The 19,559-nt window shown below is 39.6% G+C and overlaps 2 protein-coding genes across 11 annotated transcripts in view; both read left to right on the top strand.

Moving 5' to 3' along the window:
* The window catches only part of PPFIBP1 (PPFIA binding protein 1), a 159,067-nt gene that overhangs the window by 40,086 nt on the left and 99,422 nt on the right, over positions 1 to 19,559 (top strand). For all 10 annotated transcript variants that reach the window (XM_045829145.1, XM_045829152.1, XM_045829150.1 and 7 more), the window contains exon 2: positions 13,536 to 13,628. The gene's annotated coding sequence lies outside the window, so the exon portion shown is untranslated. The remainder of the gene's footprint in view (positions 1 to 13,535; positions 13,629 to 19,559) is intronic.
* LOC123813074 (single-pass membrane and coiled-coil domain-containing protein 2-like) overlaps positions 1 to 19,559 on the top strand; it is a 107,166-nt gene that overhangs the window by 78,276 nt on the left and 9,331 nt on the right. The window lies entirely within an intron of this gene.

Below are 19,559 nucleotides of genomic sequence, written 5' to 3'. Positions count from 1 at the left end.
CCAACAAACCAAAGCTGGCAGCCTTTCATTTTGTCTCAAGCTTCAGTTTCATTTTCCACTCTAACGTATTTCTGTGTTTGCATTTGCCTCCGTTTCTTTGCTTGCTCATTTTCCTTCCTTTCCCAGGTGGTCCGTTATCTCCTCTCTGCCACCTTTTATCTACATTAGTAACATCTAGGATTTCCCCTTTCCTTTCTTTTCTTTCCTTTCTTCAGTGCTCTTGCCTATGTTCTTAATATCCCATCTTCTATTTATTCTTTTATATTGAGTTTATTAAGCAAGAGGTCTTCATTCATTGCTTTTACTCCTTCATTTATTCCTTTAATCTCTGCAATATGTCTTTTGTCCTCCTGACACTTTTGAGACTCTTTCATTCTTTGTCTTATGATTTGTGCTGACCTGAATGTTCTTCTCTGAGCTCCACTTCTCTGTTTTCACTAGTTCACCTTGCTACATCCTAAACATATCATTTCTCCAAGCTTTTCTCACTGGCCCTCTCTCCTGCTTTTCCTGTTGGTTCTGGTGGCCCACTGTGTGTGTCCTGCTGGCTCATCAGATTCACTATCTCGGCCTCTCTCCCCACCCCAGCTGTTTGAAGTGATGTATTTTTGTTAATGATACCACTGTTGTTTCCACACATTTGAGTTCAAAACTTTGGAGCCATCTGTGAATTCTTTTTTACCTCTTCTATCATTTCAGTCACGAAGTCTTATTTTCTCCAGCCAAATTACAGCTGGTATTTGTATCTTCCTTTCTCTTTGACTTGACTCAGAGGCCCTTGACTTCAGAAGTAGGGTACAAGTGGTCTCCCCTCACCTCCGTGTATCCGTATTAATTTATGTTAAACAGAACTCCAACCATACCACTCACTGGCCCAGAGAACCTCAAAACCTCTCAATTACCAAATCTAGTCCAACCTCCTTACCATTCCTTACCCAGGCTTTTAGGATGCTGCCACCCCTCTCATGGTCTCTTCACACATTTTGCACTCTGTCCAGCCAGAACTACTGCAGTTCCCTGAAGACCCCCACTTCTCGGCCCCCTTGCTCTGTTTCCTCTGAGGTTCTTTCTCCTTGTGTCTTCCAGCTCTTCTTCTGCTGTTTTGAAATCCTATACTTTGTTCAAACTTTCATTTTACCTATTATCTCCCTTTTAAATAGCCCCAATAACTACCCTTAACTGTTATATTCCCCCTGATTTTTTTTCTGGCATTTCATTGCACCGCTCATGTTACATTATGTTATGTTATGGATCTTTAGTATTTCTCTCTTCTGATGGATTGTAAACTTTTTTCCAGAGACTGTGCCTTATTATTAAATTTTTATCCCTGTAGCCTGTAGCCCAGTGGTAAGTACTGAATACATAGTATTTAAGTGAGAACTTTTATTAATAAGACCACTGAATTCCTCCCAAGCAAATTAAAATTCAGGTTGTTTCTAGTGCTAAGGGCCATGCCTGGAACATCATAGGCTCTTAGTCAAGGGGAAAAAAAATTCTCTGCCCCTCACTCGAATGCTTTGTAAACAGTCAAGAAGATTAGTTCCCTGAGTGTTCAAGGACAGCTGATTCTGCCTGCTGTTTGCAGAATTTGGAGGATGTATTATCACACAGCAGCAGCAGTTTTGTTCTGAAGTACCATTATAGACAGAAATTGGCAAGGACTCAAGGCAGAGTCTTCAGGGTAAAATGCAATTGAGTTGTTACTTAGTGGGGGAAGAAAAGAAGTGGCACCCCAAAGTTGAGCTATGTTTTTTGTTTTTTGTTTTTGAGCTATAGTTTTGAGGAGGAGATTTTCACTTGTAGTTAGGGGTAACAATTGTTAAAAAGAATAATAAGGCAACATTTTTGAAAGCTCGTTGTGTGCTGAGCTCCTCTTCTGAATTATCTCCGAATTCTCACACAATAGGTATGAAGTGTATCATCTCCATTTTATGGATAAGGACCCTGCAGCACAGACAAGTTAAGGAAGCTTGTTGAAGCCCTTGCAGCTGGAGGAGGGTGGAGCTAGGATGCCCTGCACTGGGCTTGCTGTGGCCTCCCCTCCCCTCTCTGTAATGTCAGAGGCAGTGGGAAGGGAAGGAAAGGATCAGTCTGGGACATTTGTTTCCTATTCTCATTCCTTTGATTTTTTAAAATTTAATCTTTATTGTAATTTTTTCCCATTACCATTTAGTCCCCTTGTACTCCCCTCCCCCTGCAACCCCCATGTCCTTGTTCATGTCCATGTCCATCAGTCCCCTTTCCTTTTTGCTCCATCCCTCCTCCCCCTAAAACCCCAGCTGCCATTTGTTCCTTTCATTTAAATGGTACCACTCTATAAGCCCAGGGTTCAGCTTCTGTTTTTGCCCTGAAGACAGTTTTACAGAATTCTTGACACTTGTCCCTATTTCTTTCCTGTGTTACTCAATGTCTGCAGAATAGAGAAGCACGTTGCTTTTGTTTAGTGCTCCCTGGGATATCTGTGTCTGTATATCTGTCCACCCACAAGGGGCAGGAGAAAAGTTAACTAGCCTGCATTTTGAAGGTGAGCTGATGCACATTAAATTAAATTTAGGAATGTAGTCAGTCTGTGTGATACTCTCCAGGACAGACAACCCAGTTTTTTAGAACAGCTTGCAAGGGGAAAGAAAAGAGATGTGGGGCAGAACCTGTAGATGAAAAGGTTCTTAACAGACCAATCAACTGTCCGTATGGTGGACTCCGATGGGAACCAGCAAATGGATTTTGAAAATAGGACTTTTAAAAGACAATTGGAAATGAGCTCATTGACTGGAAACATGATGGTATTAAAATAGAAATACCTATTCCTAACAGTAAGAATTATTACTAATTTGGGGGGATGATAATAGTCTTACAGTTAAATTACCTTTTAGAGAGATACACTGAAATACAGAACAATGATGTTAATTCTGGGGACTGGCTTCAAGGCACCACGGTGGTGTGGATGGGAGAATGCATACACCGATGGAACAAGCTGGGCCACGAACAGTGATTGTCAAGGTGGTGATAGGTGCACGGTCCTCATCGTATTAATCTACTTATGTTTGTGTATCTTTCCAATTTTCCATAAGGAAAAGTTTTGGAGAAGAAGCGTGCTGGTAAATTAAGCTTATGGTCCCATTTTTAAGTCCATGAGGGTTGTTTAGCTTCCATGAGCTTTTGTCCTGGCTTAATATCCAGACCAAGTACATGTGGTGAGGACACTCAGAGCCAAGTTCAAGGTTATATCCCTTTATCATTATGGAGAGATTCCAGGTTAAAAAATTTTAAGTCATTGGAAGAACAGTAAAAAATTACCTTTAAACTAGCTTTTATTTCCTCTTAAGAGAAGCAGTGAACGGCAGTTGTCTCAAAAACCCAAAGCCCGCCCTGACCAGCATGGCTCAGTTGGTTGAGTGTTTACCGCAAAGCAAAAACGTCACCAGTTTGATTCCCACTGGGGGCCTGTGCCTGGGTTGCAGGTTCCGTCCCCAAGTCCCTGGTTGGGGGCACGTGAGAGGCAGCCAGTTGATGTTTCTCTCTCACATCAATGTTTCTCTCTCTCCCTTTCTATCTCCCTCCCTTCCTCTCTAAAAATAAATGAATAAAATCTTAAACAAAAAAAGCCAGAGCCCATTTTTTACATCATGAAGGAGGGCTGTTGTTAGGGTCTGAAGGGAAAGAGGAATCATTGGTTACTGCTGGTCAGGCAGTTGAACAAATGTAGCAGGAGGAGCATCAAAAGTTTTGTTGTTATTTTCCCCCCATGTTTTCTGGGTTACGGGTCTTGTTCTTAATCTCAGGAAGCACTTCTATATATTTTTTATTAGTTGGCTATTTAAAATCAAGGTGGGTAAAATGTTCTTTTTCTGGTGATGACTTGATGCACTAGGCTGTTACAGACAGTGTGATATAACTGTTGATTATGCTTATGCACTCCATTCACTCATTTCTGTGGAACATATAAGGCTGCCAGTCCAATTCCCCCCCAAACATCTCTTACAACTTCCTAAATGTGAGAGGATGAGAGGCAGCACGGCAGCTGAGAGGCCCCCTTCGCTTTAGGAAGCAGGATGTTCTCCAACCACTGATGGCACGAAGGGTGGTGACTGGTCCCTTAGCCACCTTTAATGTATATTTCCGGTTACCATTGCGGGTGAAATTTCCCCCATGTTTTTATTTATGTAAGTATTTTCTCCTGTGAGACTGGGGTTTAGATTTTCTTCCCTAAAAGTATAAACAGTTAAACAAACTTGTATTTTATATAGTATATAGGAATCATTTCTTTTATCCAATGTGAAGTTTCTATTAGCGTCTCTAATAAAAAGATGCCTCTAACATTATTCCACCCATTTGTTGAAGGTGGAAACCTGAGGCTTACATGGGTTAAGTAAGTTGACCAACCTCATATGGCTAAAGAGTTATGCACCCGAGAGGGCAAAACCCAGGCTGACCTATTTCAGATTCTATACTCGTAGTCATCATGGTGCCCCGCTCTCCTCGACAGAAATATGACATAGTCTTTATTGTAAAATTATGAAATATAGATAAGCAAAAAGAAAAAACACATTTTTTGAAATTTCGCCACGCAGGGACAACCACTGTCAGCTTGTTGGAGCTGATAGCATACCTTTGGGGAGTGGGGTTCAGAAAACTTACCACAGACCCCTGGAGCCAGAAAGGTTTTGAAAAAACATGGGTATGCCTCTCCCTTCATTCCCCCACCTGCATTGCTCTCTAAAGGTGTGACTGGTGGTAGGCGTCCGTCTGTGGGGTCAGTGATGAAGAGGCAGAAGAAAGGATTTAAAACCGTAATTGTATAGTTTTAACTACCACGGTTGTATGGTAACTACCTCTACAGCTTTGGTCGGCTTAATATTTAGCATGGCTATTGTTAGATACATGTAGATTGTTTCCATATTTTTTCTCATAAATAACAATGTCATGAAAATTATATACAAAAGTCTTTGCTCACTTGTGCTTTTACTTTAGCTTAATAAATGTGGAATGCTGAGTTGAAGGCTATTTATTACACCAGTAGGGCTTTTAATAACCATTACCAGTTGCCAGTACACCCTGGAGAGAACCATCCACTCATTTGGCCCCTGTTAAAATGAGAAAGAAAACAGATAATTTCTTGATGGGGTGAAAAGGGTAAGAAAAGCTAGGAAATTAACCTTGGATGAACAAGTTTGAAAGCAAATGGAGTTGCCTTTTACTGGGAAAAATCCTTTCATAATGGAAGTGAGCTTTATTTTGTCCCTTGTATTGTTTTTCTTTTTATCAGTGGTTAGGATGCATGGGTAGCAAAGTATTAAATGTTTCAGCCCATCCTTTTTCAGAGTTGCGGTGGACTCTCTCTAGAGATTGAGAGAATTTATAGCTCAGTGTGTCTTTCTGACTATGGAAGCTGAAAATCAAATAGGTATTTTAAATGCAGTTTTTCCAAATGAATATATTCTATTCTAGTTTAAATAAATGTATAAAACCAAATTTTCTCAGAACAGTAAAAATGGATCTGCCTTTTGACCCAGCAATTGCACTGCTAGGATTATATCCTAAGAACCCTGAAACACCAATCCAAAAGAACCTATGCACCCCAATGTTCATAGCAGCACAATTTACAATAGCCAAGTGCTGGAAGCAATCTAGGTGCCCATCAGTAAATGAATGGATCAAAAAACTATGGTACATTTACACAATGGAATTCTATGCAGCAGAAAGAAAGAAGAAGCTCCTACCCTTTGCAACAGCATGGATGGAACTGGAGACCATATGCTAAGTGAAATAAGCCAGGTGGTAAAAGAAAAATACCATATGATCTCACCTTTAACAGGAACCTAATCGACAAAACAAACAAACAAGCAAAATATAATCAAAGACACTGAAATTGAGAACAGGCTGACAGTGACCAGAGGGGAGAGGGGAGGGAATTTCAGGGGAAAAGGGGAAGGGTTTGCAGGAACAAGTATAAAGGACACATGGACAATAACAAGGGGGGCTGGAAATGGGAGGGAGGTGGGGAGGGGGGTGGGCTGGGATGGGGGTAAAAGGCAGAAAACTGTACTAGAACAATTAAAATAAAATAAAAAAATACTTCAAGGTCTTATGTTGGTTGACAGGATTTCTGAAAGGCAGTCACCGAGTAAGGCCTATTTTAGGTAGAAAACTCTCAGCTTTGAATATAAGCTTTGGACACTTCTATGAGATGGTCTTGCATTGTTCTGAATGTCCTATAAATAGATATATATTTATATTAAATTTTTATAAATATATATTATTATATTATTTATAATATAATAATATATTATAAATATATTATTAAAGTATCTGTATATAAATATATATTTATAGCAGGACATTCAGGACAATACAAGACCATAATGCGTGTGTGTGTGTATGTGTATTCAATTCTTTATAATTCAGTAGCTTAACTCTTAGGAAATAAGTTGGTGAGCCCACCAATCCATTTCTTTCTAAAACACACATTTGCAGAGATCATGGTCCTTGTCTGACAATGAACATGCATCTGTTTCATGGGGGGCCATTTAAGGGGAAAGAGGTCTCACCATTTCTGCTGGGTCAGCAGTGACTGAGTTCATGGTGGCTGGCCCCCTCTCCGCAGCAGGGTCACCTCACCGCGGTGTGTGGGTTCTCGGCGTTCTCTTGGCGTGGTAAAGTGTAATGTACCAGTGGGCTGGAGTCACTGTTTTTATTCAAATAATCACTCTTACACATTTTGCAACAGTTCAGAATGGTCTTTCAGAATGCTTGTGGGACTGAAGTGGTTTGACTTCATATTTCTTGGATGATATTTGTAATAATGTGTTAGTTAATGATAAAAGTGGAAGGCGCTGATTCTATAGGATTCTTGGCTGTACGGACTAGAATTTTAGGGGTAGTACCCTTGTTTCTCCTACATTTTCAACAGGGATAGGACAGAGTTCAGAACATTTACAGAAATGTTCTCTCTGAGGACATGACTGACTATATTGTCAGTAATCTCTGATTTCTACTAAGTTACACTTATGCTGCAAGATGTGTGCAATTAATAGGAACATCCAATTTAAAGTTCTTGCCCCAAATTAAATTGAAGTCCACTGTTTAAATATATTGTTAGGACATTTTTACATTATAGTCTGTAATATTTTTTTATGTTTTAATACATTGTTATATAAAATCTTCACTATAGGTCATGATATTTGTCATAAAAATTAAAGTTTAAAATATTTGCCACAAAGGATTGGTGTGCTAGGAAGGCGAGCCACGTTTATTTCCTCGCTGTTACCCCCAGAATATTGCCCTCCATCACATGTAGCTGTGTATATGTTTATTTTTTTATATAACTTCATGGCAGACTTTAGTAATTCATTCAATTCAGTCAAAACTCAAGACAGTCATTTTTGAATTCTAATATTGCTTAGCACATTTGAATTAGAATCTTTCTGTGGGAAATTAAAGAAAAAAAAATATATATATATATGCCAGTACTGGCAAAGAAACCTATGAGTGAAAACTTTAGAATGAAAAAAAGACAAGCCCTTACTAAATACTGCAAATATGATTGTGAAGTAACATGCTAACTGAAAAATGTGTGTGCCTTGTTTGATGTAATATGTCAGTAGACACTTCAAGAACTAAAATTTTGGAATCTTGAGGGAAATTTGACCATAGTCAATTTGGTTGTGGCATGAAGAATAGGTTCACTAAGGACTATGGGACATTAGAAATGATCACAGTATTTAGTTCAGCTGGTATTTTACAAGACAGCCCTTGGTAATGTGGGAACACACACACAAAAAACTATGCACTAACCCCTTTGAAAGCATAAAGGATGAACTCCAAGCCCTTTGTTCATCCTCAGATTTGCAGATATACTGTACCATGTAATTTATTCAACTTTTTAATGCCTATTTATTTTTTTTGGCTAAAAGCCATCACTTTCTTGCACCTGCTTAACTTCATCTTTCCTTCTATCACTAGCCCTAGTCGTTAGCTTTTTTTCTTGACCATTGCACAAAGAAAGAAGTTTTAAGTCCATATGAGTTAATGGGCAGGCAGGAAGCAAAGCCATGAATGGAATACAGATGTTTATGGCTGGCTGGGCATTGTGTAACTTGCCAAACAAACAGCCCAACCTCCTAATTTAGATTTGCTTCTTAGCTAAACTAGCATTACTTATCAGGGCCCTTGAACCTAATATTTGACAATGCCAGAGGTCTGTTTGGAAGAATCTGTTCTCTGATAACAAGGTCTTATTGAGGAGGCCAAACATTTAAACTGAACATCCATATGTGATTAAATGCTCAAATGAATGAATGGGCTGAACTACTAAATGCTGTTGGCAAGGAGAGAAGGGGAAGACTACGTAGGGATGTAACAGGAAAGGCTTCGTTATTTGAACAAGACTTGGAAACTGGCTACAGATACAGTGTCTAGAATGGTAGGCATCAACCCGATAGTTTGATGGTACCTGCAATTCCTATTTGTAGGCAAAGGGAGCCAGAATTTTGAAGCCAGCTCTGCTGGGCTCTGCTGGGCTCTGCAGTTTCTTATATAAACTTTTATTCTGTCTGATTACCCTATAACTTTGTAAACTTAAGCATACTCTGTATCCCCGCTTTTTAAGGTCCAACTCAGTGATGGCTTCTCTCTAAAGCCTTTTTAGATCCCCTAACCAGAGTTCTCTAGAACTTTGAACTTTTAATATGCGAGCTTTAGTGTGATCTTTGGTGTACCTGTTTCCCTGCTGGATTGTGCGAATTCAGTCCTCCCAGGAAATACAAATTGTATCCCACAACATTTAGCCCAAAGATGTGGCCACCTCACTGCATGTGACGTTGGTAGTAAAAGGGAAGATACAGTAGTACAGAATAAGTGTGTTCTTAGAAGCAGGTGCAGATATGATGTGCTAAAGAAAACAGGACAGGCCATCCTTGTTACATGAAAGACCAAAAACAGAAGGAGGTAAGACTAGAAAAGTAGGTACGGGGTAAGAGGAGGAGGGTCCAAAATATCAGACTCAAGGACTTGGACATTACTCTGCAGACAGGGAATGCCAGTTAGAGTAGCCTGCTTTAAAAAGATGGTTAGGACCCTCTCTATCTAATGTGAAGTTGATGATGACTAATCTAGCAGTGTATTTTCCTGTTGTTTTATTTGGATCCTATGAACTTATCTTTTAGTACAAAAGAGCACTGGGTCACATTTAGGTGACACATTTCCTCCAAACATCCCGAAGAACTTCAGGAAGTGGGGATGATTCAGCAAGGGGACATCTTCCTGAACCATGTGACCGTTGCTATCTGGATGGAGCTCTTCTTGCCAAGCTGTTAAACGTCTTTCCATAACTCCTGTTCGTGTTTGCTCAGCCTTTTCCCCCATGGAAACTAGGCAGAGGATGAGACTAGATGGGAACAGACTTGGAAGGTTTAAGGTCCCTCTGGTGAGCTGTATCTGAAAGGTTTTCCAAAGGGCTGAACTGCCCAGAGAGGCATTGACCACCGAGGGGAAGATAGGCATTGGTCAGCGAGTTTGTTTGATTGCTTGTGGTGAAAAAAGAAAGATTATTATGGGCTTTTATATTCCCTATACCCCAAGGTTAGCTCTAATCTTAGAAATCAGAAGGGTCTTAAAACTCTGTGGAAGTTCAGTTATAGTCTTAATTGAGGTATCTTTTTTTTTTAAGATTCTTTTTGTTTTTAGAGAGAGGGAAAGGGAGGGAGAAAGAGAGGGAGAGAAACATCAATCAGTTGCCTATTGCACTCGGACCAGCTGGGTTGAACCTACAACTCAGGCCTGTGCCCTGACTGGGAATTGAAATGGTGACCTTTCGTTTTGTGGGAGGACACCCAGCCAAATGAGCAACACGGTCAGGCCTTATTTTAGGTATCTTATTTTAATCCTTTCAGAAGTGTATGTTACTTTCTTTAACATTTCTAACCAGCACACCTCTTAATAACGTATACAATTAAAGTTATTATCAATCTAGCACAGAGATGGATAATACCAGCTCTGGACCCTGGTTGCCTGGGTTCTGATCCTGATTTTTTGACTTAATGTCAGTGTGACTTTGGGCAAGTTATTTAACACCTCTGCCTCAGTGCCCTCATCTGTAAGATGGGGATAGTCATTTACTTTCCTCACAGGATTTGAGCCACAACTAAGAATGACTTTGTTGTTAAATTAGTAAAAGTAAAGCCCTTAGATTACTGCCTGGTACATAAGTTCCCAGTAAATATTATTTATTATTGTATTGTAAGTGAGAAAATTAAAGTAGCCAAAGATTAAATGACTGAGGTAGTTATTTAGCAAGATGACTAAGCCAGGATTAGTGTTTCTTGTTTCATGATTTAGTTCACTAACATGGCTGTTTCCTAGACCAGAGGTCAGCAAACATTTTCTTAAAGGGTCAGATCAGATAGTAAATGTTTTATACTTTTGGAGTCTTACAGTCTCTGTTTTGACTATCGAACTCGTCATTGAAAAAGCAGCTATAGACAATACATGAGTGAATGGGCATGGCTGTGTTAATAAAACTTTATTTACAGAACAGTGGCAGGCCTTATTTAGACTCCTGCTTTAGAGGCTTATGTCATACCTGAATAGAAATTTTGGGTTTTAGTTTAGTTTTAAATTATGAAATATGGCATTATTATTGTAAATAGTAACTTCACTTCCTAGTGACTAAGTCTAACATGTTATTCTCAGCAGTGATGCTCATGCTTTAGAATATCAAAGGGATTTAAAAATAAGCAATAGTAGTAAATGTATTATCCATTGCAAAGGGATATACAAAAGTCATTTATTTAATGATTTGGAGGATTTTCTTGGAATTTGCAATCTGAGGTTTGGGCAGGATGTTAATAAGCATTTGCTTTTATTAAATGAACACAAATACAGACTGTTTTTTTTGTTTTTGTTTTTGAAAACTATACGAAAAGATTGTGAGTCAAATAAAAAGCTATTCGTAATTATCTTTGTCATTATACTATGGGTTTTTCTGCTAAGAATGTTGTTTGCATGGGTTTGAATTTTATTTAATGCATTATTTTTCAGTTTAATAATGTGTTCTTGTTTTTATATTAAATTTGTCAGTGAGCCTTTTTGTGAGTGGCTGGCCATGTGGGTTGGTTCATATTTACAGCTTACGTCTGTCTCTGAGGAAATGACTAAAGTCTCTTGCATTTGATCAAAACTATAACAAAGGACATCTTTGACCGACTTAAACAAGGCTCATGATGGAAACTCAAAAAATCCAGTGGCTTATGTTTATAAATGTTTTTATGTATTCAGTCCTGGTTGGGTCAAATAATCGGAGCTTTGTGCTGAGGGAGGGATGACCATGCCAGTGCCTCTTAGTAAATGAATTCCTCTGGAGCAAATTCAGGCCATACTTTCTTAGAATACTCTTTAAGAAAGTGTTTTCTACTTTCGCATGTTGTTCTGAATTGGGTCTTACAGAACTCATAGGTCTATACTTTTTCTTCTCTTTAAACAGTGCCACTGACTTTCTCTTCCCTCATTTCTATGAGGCCTGAATGTATGTGAAATATCTAAACCTTGCATATGTAACTGCTGGCAAGGAGGCTCATGGGGTTTGGGGCAGGGGCTGGGGAAGTGACTGACCCACAGAAACCCGCTGGGCCTTGCTCCCTGCTGGAGCCCCCAGTTGCCCACCTCGGGAGTATCTGCAGGTTCTCCCCACCCTATTCTCATCCCCTCACTGTTGGTTCAGTCTTCGTGGAAGTAAAGGTGTCCTACCTTCTGCTGTTTGTCCCAGGGCAGGAGACAAAGGCACTGGGTAGGAAGGAAGAGAAGGTCTGGCCCCCACCTGCTTGGACGCAGGCTGACCTGTGTTCTGGGACCCACCCGAGAACTTACATTTTCCCATAAAGGCTGTTAGGGATGGTGGTTGGATTTTGGTGGGGTTACTATTCTAGATCAGCTGTGTTATAAACTCATTGGGATTTTTCCTCACTAGCTTTAATGTATGTAATCACCATTTAGTTTCAACCCTTGTATAAGCAGCTCAGGTATCTTCTTCCCTAAGCAAGTTTTGGATCAAATTATAAAAGAGACCAATTAAAGTGAAGTTGCTCCTCCCACTACCACACATCCACTCACTCCTGCCTCCATTCTCAGAAGCACCTATAGGAGAGGGTTCCTAGACACTGACCTTGACCTTGAAAACTGACAATTCATAAAACTTTACTTTTGGAGCACAAACTAATCTTAAAATCAGGCTTAACTATGTATGCATCATAAATTGCTTAAACTTTCCTTAGATTGGTGTATATGCAGGGGTGGACAAGAGTAAGTTTATAGTTATAGGTACACAAAGCAGAGTTTATTCTTATTTATTAATTATTATATTACTTGCATTACAGCTGTAAACCAACTTTTGCACACCCCTGTACGTAGGTCATATATGAAGCCAGCTTTAGGGGAGGCCGAATGGACAGACGTGAAGCTGAGTTGAGAAATTCCTTCAAGACAATCTGTATTCTCCATTCATGCCTGGAATTCCACTGTCAGTAATTTATTTTATTTTGGTGTTAAGCACCTGCTTTCTGGAGGAGGGGTTTTTTTTTGTTTTGTTTTTTTGTGTTTTTTTAATGAAAATGTCCTCAGGAAGGATATCCATCAAATTGTTGGAACTTTGGAGCCAATCCTATTTTTTTCCTACTTAAACATCTGGAGTCACTGCCTCTTCCAAGGTGCAGCTAGGAGAAGGAAGCTGCTGCACTCCTTCTTCATGGTTTTGTCTGGGACTGGCCCTGACTATATACATACATTTGAAAAGCTCATGTGAGGTAGTATGTCTAGTATTTAACTTGGAAATACTTTGCTTTCTCATTTTTAGATGGAGGTATCTCTGAGGTATTTGAAGAGTGAGCACTTCAAAAGGAACTTACACTTTCCAAATAATTCTTTTACTACCAAAATACATTTTATTACTGTGATGGTGGGAATCTACAAGTCCACATATATATTATTGGGACTTTTTCCCTAAGTATATATGTTTAAAAGAGATAAGGGAATCAATCCAAAACACAAGTCTATAAAACAATCTATTACATTTCTACATATTGTCTACCTATTGTTCTTATTGGACAAGAAAATAATAAATTTCTTCATTTTTAAAATCTTAACTAAATATTGTAAAACTGTACTTTATTTACTTAACAAACATTCATAGAGTAACAAACATGGATCAGGGACTTTGGGCTATAAAAATTAATCATGGTGGTTTCAGCAGAAACTCAGGCTTCAAGGACTTTTGAGGTTGTCCAGTAACTGAGGTAGGAGGGGAGACCGAGAAGGAGGGAGTGCTGGGTGGGGAGGAGGAACTGACTGAAGGAGGAAATGGGAGGGAGTTCAGTCAGTTAAATCTATTGGTCCTTAACACATTTTTAAATTTTACTAACGTGTTATCTAGTTTGACATTCTTTGCGTATACAACAACTTATCATCTACAGATTATATTTTTTTTCTGGTGTGCTATGATTTGAAATTAGTTATAATTTATATCTTCTCTACTTGTTTCTTTTCAGTATTGAAGAACTTTATGGATGAGTTTGCTAAAAAGTGTGTGCAAGATTTGAAGAGCTGAAGAGAAAAATCAATATTGAACCTACCTTTTTAATGTAAGTGACATCACTCTTCACCATGATTCATTTCTGACAGCTTTACAGCCTGCAATTGCCTTACGGTATACTCGGTGTATAAATTTTTTCCCACTAGTAAAGTCAGTCTACTTATTATGTCTGAGAATTTATGACCCTCTCTCCTCTTTAAAATCCTCATTCTAAAATTAATATAACTAGCATAGGTGGCTGTAGACTTTAGGCATGTTGTGGCAGTCAATGAGCAAATCATGTTTAGACCCTGAGAAGGAACATACAGACCTGGTAGCATGTGAAAAGCACCGCCCTCCTTCAAGTCCTCTATCGTTCGTTACTCAGACCATTGCAGTGCCCCGGCTAAGCCCGTGAGTATCGCTGGTGGACCCATTAATGACCCCACAGAAGAATGAGGTGTTTTCATATAAGCTTGTTTACACCTTTTCTCCCTGTTTCTCTTACTCAGTAATACTAATACTTACTTATTTACTGAGTGACAAAACACCAGACTAATTCAGTTCAGTTTTCATTCAATGACTATTTTTTGAGGGCCTGCCACATTGCCAGGCACTGCCCTGAACTCATGACCTTATGTTCTCCTCCTTCCAACTTTGCAAAGTAAGTTTAATATTCTAGGGATCTAGATGAGGATACTGAGATGCAGAGAGAGGTAGGAAGCATGTGGATTGATGGTCACACGGCTAGTAAGTGGCAGAACTCAGGGTGTGAGCACAGCTCCATCTGACTTTCTGATTTGCTGTATCCTAAATACTTTTAAGCTTTTTCTGGTGCATCTGTCGGTAGGAGACTGGAAACTTCTGGTCTGTATTCTTAATAAGAAGGTGATCCTAATCTTTCTAAACCTTAGTTGTAGTTACAACAAGGAAGGAAATTAGAGAAATATCTTCCCACTTTTGAGAGGTAGCTTTGGTACTTGAATGGGGAGTTAAGAGATCTAACGTTCAGTACCAGCTTTTCCTTGGCTTTCCTGTGTCCTTGAGACATTAAACCTCTATGGGAAACAGTTACATACTCTTCTGTCAACCAAGGAGGACAGACCAGATGTTCTCCAGGGTCTCTTTCAGTGAGCCGTTTATTGAAGTATCTCATACCTGGAGGAAGGAGCACAGATCATGAGTGGAAGGCTTGATGGAAGGATTGTGATGAAGTGGACAGACATACCTGTGTCACAGCACTTGGACTGGCAGAAAATCACCAGCACCCAGACGCTCCCAGGAGTAACCTCTTTCCTCATTTCTGATGCCTCACTGATTGATTAGTTCCGCCTGTTTTTAAAGTTTATGTACATACAACACAGTATATATTCTTTTGTGTCTGGCTTAATTTCCTCATTATGTTTGTGGAACTCATCTAGGATATTGCATAGATATATATTTTCATTTGCCTTGCTATTATGGGGATTCAGTTATCCATCGCTTTTACAGTTGATGGATATTTAGGTAGTTTTCCAGTTTGGATATATTAGAAATAGTGCTCCATTGAATTTTTTGTGCATATGTTTTGGTGGTGATTGTATTTTGTTTGTTTAGGCACCTGTAGGAAATTTAGATTGTGCAGCTCCAGGGAGCGATGCCGTGTAAGTAGACATTTGTGAAAACAGACAAGTTGGTTGTAGGTAGTAGCCAGGTGATTTGTCTGTTTCAGTGTCCTAAGTGTGCAGGGAAGAGAGGAAGATGTTCTCACAGATCACGCTGGGCATTCGGCCAGGTGGAAGCCCTCTCTGATATGTATGTGATATGGTAAGGCTTGCTCCCCTGGCAGGGAGGAGCTTCAGGCATAAAAAGGGATTGCAGAGAGGAAGAGAAAATTGGCTCAGAAGAAAGAGGTGCCTGGGCTCCCCTAGAAATGAGGAGGATATTTCACCAGTCAGAGCAAGAGCCTGGCAAAGTGACAACCCAGAGGAGGAATCCGCTTGCGAGACCTGAAGAGTGTAAGAAAATGAACAGAGAAATAAAAACGGATTCAAGCAGGCAGGCTGGATCTCAGAAGGAGCTCTCACAGCATTTTCTAAACAAACTTACTAAAGTTTAACTTTTGTTGGAAAGGAGCTTTGTAAAATCAGTACCCAAACTATGAATCTTGAAGCCAAGAATGAACTTAATAAAATTGCTAACCTAGGAAAAATGTGTTTTTTACACAAATATGGGATCTAAGCTTGTGGGCTTTGCTGTGAGACTGTTCTGCATGCAGATTACTGCTCACCACCACCTTCTCCCGTGATGCCTCTGGGTCAGCTTCCTCATTTGTAAAATGAGGATTTTAACACTCCCGCCTTATAGGTTTGCAGTGACAATTTACTGCAGTTCTGTCAGCAGTGGCTTTTGGGTGCAAGGCAACAGCACTAAAAATAGCCATTATTCTTATTATTTTTCTGATCTTACTACTGTTTGTTATAACTTGTTTGTCTCTGATGCTTTATAGGAGTTTTCAAATCAGGTCTTAAAATATATGAGCTTAGTTTCTTTTTTAAGTATGTTGAACACAAACAAAAATATTTTCCTACTGCCTCACCTTCAGCTGAAACTCAGAGCAAAGATGAAGGAAGTAATTGTCTTTGTATCCCTGGTGTGTCCCTCCCCAGAGTGAGTCAGTGAAGACAATCTGGGATCTTGGAACTGCTTTACTCAGTTAGTTGAAGGAGAGGCCAGTGGAGCCGAGATTCATGGGAAAGTTGGGCCATTTTGGGCAGAGGAAAATGACCAAGCATTTTGCAAACCAGTGTCCTTATTTCCCAGGGAACTCTGGTGAGAGGCTCTGTGGGTGATTTCCTACAGACCTTACATAGGGTGGACATTCCAATTGGCTGTGGTTAGCGACATCTTTCAAACTGTTAGCGAATTCTGAGTTAGCTGTTAGGGCGTATGGTGTAGATTGAGCTTGATTTTGCTCTCGAAGAGATTAGGAACTAATAAATGAATAACCTGGCAATCTAAAAGGTAAACCGTGCGAGTGACGTGAGTCAAAGAGAATATTTGACCCAAGACTCTGAAATTCTAGCTCTGACTTCTCTACTAATTAGCTGTGAAACTTTAGGTATATCGCTTATCCTGGGCATCAGTTTCCTGCTATGTGAATGAACTCAGGAAGTTAGTTTAGATTGGGACTTGGGTGCAAAGGGGAGTTCTGTGAGTGCTCTAAATAGAATACTGAGTTTTGCATATATTTGTGTTTTTCTAAATGCTAGATTCTTTCACAGGTTTTTCTCTCAGAATTTCTTGTGACAGCAGGTTTTGGTACTTATGGTTAAGATATGTCCTAAATTCACAAAGTAGTTAATGTCCACAGCAGAAAAAAAAACAACAAATGAGCAGACTGTTGTGACTGATGTAAGGCTATGTGAATACATATAATTTATTTTCACACTGACATTTACTTTATCCATCTCTGATGCACTTGCTGTGTTCATTAAAGGGTGTATATGTTTATGTATAAACTACATGAATATGCAAGACATTATGTATAAGTATATGAGTATGGCACAGCTGGGTTGTGAAAGCTGTATCTGGCCTTATCACTATTTAAATTCTCGGTTCCCACCTTGCAGTTACACAGTTGGCAGTGTCCCAAATAAAATTTGAGTCTGTTTTATCATTCCAGATGTTGAAGAAAATATTTATTACAAAGCATATTTTAAATTTAGCATTGAGCCCTGACCGGTGTGGGTCAGTTGGTTGGGCATTGTCCCACAAAGCAAAACGTCGCTGGTTCGATTCCCGGTCAGGGCCGGTGCCTGGGTTGTGTTCAGTCCCCTGCTCAGGCGCATATGAAAGGCAACTGATCGATGTTTCCCACTCATATTGATGTTTCTTTCCCTCTCTTTTTCCCTCCCTTCCCTTCTCTCTAAAAATAAATGTTAAGAATCTCTAAAAAAATTAGCACTGAAATGAAATATTAGATTACATTGAGTTAATAAATAAGAGTAAATACTAAGTAGTGTTATCACTTAGTAATAAGTTTTAAAATCTGACCTCTATATTATGCCCAGGAGTATCAGCATGAAGCTGATACGTGTAGGAAAAAATTAGAGGAAACTAAAAACTTTGGAATATTTGTACTTGCAGTTATTCAGATGTTCTGGCAACATGCAAAGAGAAAAAAAATATCATTTCTCTCAGAGTGTGGGCAACACCCACATTTCTCCACGGCACTCATGGTTCTTGAGATCACAGGTGATGGAGGCAGGAGCAGTCTGGCTCTCCTGCTTCTGAGGCTGAACGGACGCAGGTACAGGAGTGAGGTGGGACATCTTACGTGGCTTCTCTTCATGAGGCCATGGAAGGCCACAGGATTGCGCTGGTCATTGCTCAGGCGTGCCTACATATCCCTTCAGCTGGTCGTGTAGTGGTTTCTAAGTTGGCGACTCATAGCTGCTGAGAAAATGTCATAGAAAATGTCGAAGAAAAGCTCCAGCTTGTACCCTTTCCTCCTTACCCTTCTAGAAACTTTCATCAGTTTAGTTATTCCAGGGGGGTTGAAGTTTTCTACTCTTGACTGTCTTTTGTGCATCAAACATTGTTCTAGGCAGCTTATACTAAACATTCTGAAAACACTGAATTAAAAATACTGAATACTGTCATCTGGGCGTGACTGTCTTACTTGGACTTCTGTGTCATATTGGTGGTTTCACTGGTTCATTATAACTTGACACAATACATTAGTGAATTTCTTTTCATCGTGAAACTTACACAAGATTTTCTTTTTCATGTTTTCCCCTTTGGCCATCTCTCCCTCTCCTGGAATCAAATATCTAAGATCACCTCCACAATGGAAAGGAAATGTAGTTTTGCTTTTAGGGCTGTTCCTTCAAGCGTACATTCCTTTTGTGCGTGAAGGTCTGGATGGAGTCTGACGCCTGCCGAAGCCAGCAGTCTCTTCTCACCTCTCAGGAAATTGGCAGCCAGCGACTTTGGTTTATTTTTCTCCTTTCTACAGATTTGCAAACTTGTAACTGCAGACAGAGAGAAAGACACGTGTAGCAAATAAATAATCAAATCATGGCGGGTGTTTGTGTGTGGGTGTGAGCACACACTAGCTTTATACTGAACAGGTGGTGTGTTTGCCTCTAAAGTTGGCATGGATTTATATGTTTAATTAGGATGCGTTAGCATCTCTGGTGATACTTATTTATGTAGTCTCAGCAATTTTTTAAGGAGGGAGAAGGTTCAAGGGAATTTTGACTCTTAGTCGATCTTTGGTTTAATATTATAATATTTTGGGGGAATCAGGGTTCTGGCACCAGAATGTCAATTAGCTAAGGCTGTCTAAGTGCTTTAGGAATGAAGAAGTGGGAGAAGGGATTCCCGTAGTTCTTAAATCATCATTTAGCAGTAGCTCAAGGCTCACGCATCATAATCAAAGAAGTGAGGCTGGGTCCCCAGGGCGTGCTCCGTGTTCCTTGCGTACCATAATGCTGTCCTCTCCTTCTCAAATCACAGCCCAGAGCCAGTTCAACCAAGAGGACACCTAAATGAAGGGTGTGGCAATTTACAGCCATTGTAGCAGGATAAAGTCTTTAGGAAAAAAAAACAATAATATGCTGTCTCCTTAGAAATTGTGGTAGTTTTCAGAGCTTGAAATAGCCTTGGCAGCTTGCTGTGACTACTCTGTCCTTGAACTGAGAGGTAATCCCTCGCCGAGGACTGACTCCTAAGTATAGTGCAATAACTGCATTTGTCTTCTGTGTTTCAGTTCATATTTCAAAACATAAGTTATTGTATTATCAATTTTTCTTATTTGTATGTTTTTACTTTATTCCTTTACCTTCATGCCAGTAATTATGTGCTTGGCTTTATATGCATAGGCCACTTGACACAGTGATATTAAGAGATTTTAGAAGAAAGGTCATCAGCTGTCTTTCTGGGCTATTCTAAGATTTTGTACTATATTTATTTTGGATCCAGCTTTTCTTGCCCTTGATTAGCTATTCCTCCTCCT

The sequence above is a fragment of the Phyllostomus hastatus genome, unplaced genomic scaffold (assembly GCF_019186645.2).
Source record: "Phyllostomus hastatus isolate PE091 unplaced genomic scaffold, TTU_PhHast_1.1 phas_scaffold_93, whole genome shotgun sequence".
In the NCBI taxonomy this organism is placed as follows: domain Eukaryota; kingdom Metazoa; phylum Chordata; class Mammalia; order Chiroptera; family Phyllostomidae; genus Phyllostomus; species Phyllostomus hastatus.
The sequence above is the reverse complement of the archived record's forward strand: the minus strand, read 5'-3'. Positions and strand labels throughout refer to the sequence as shown.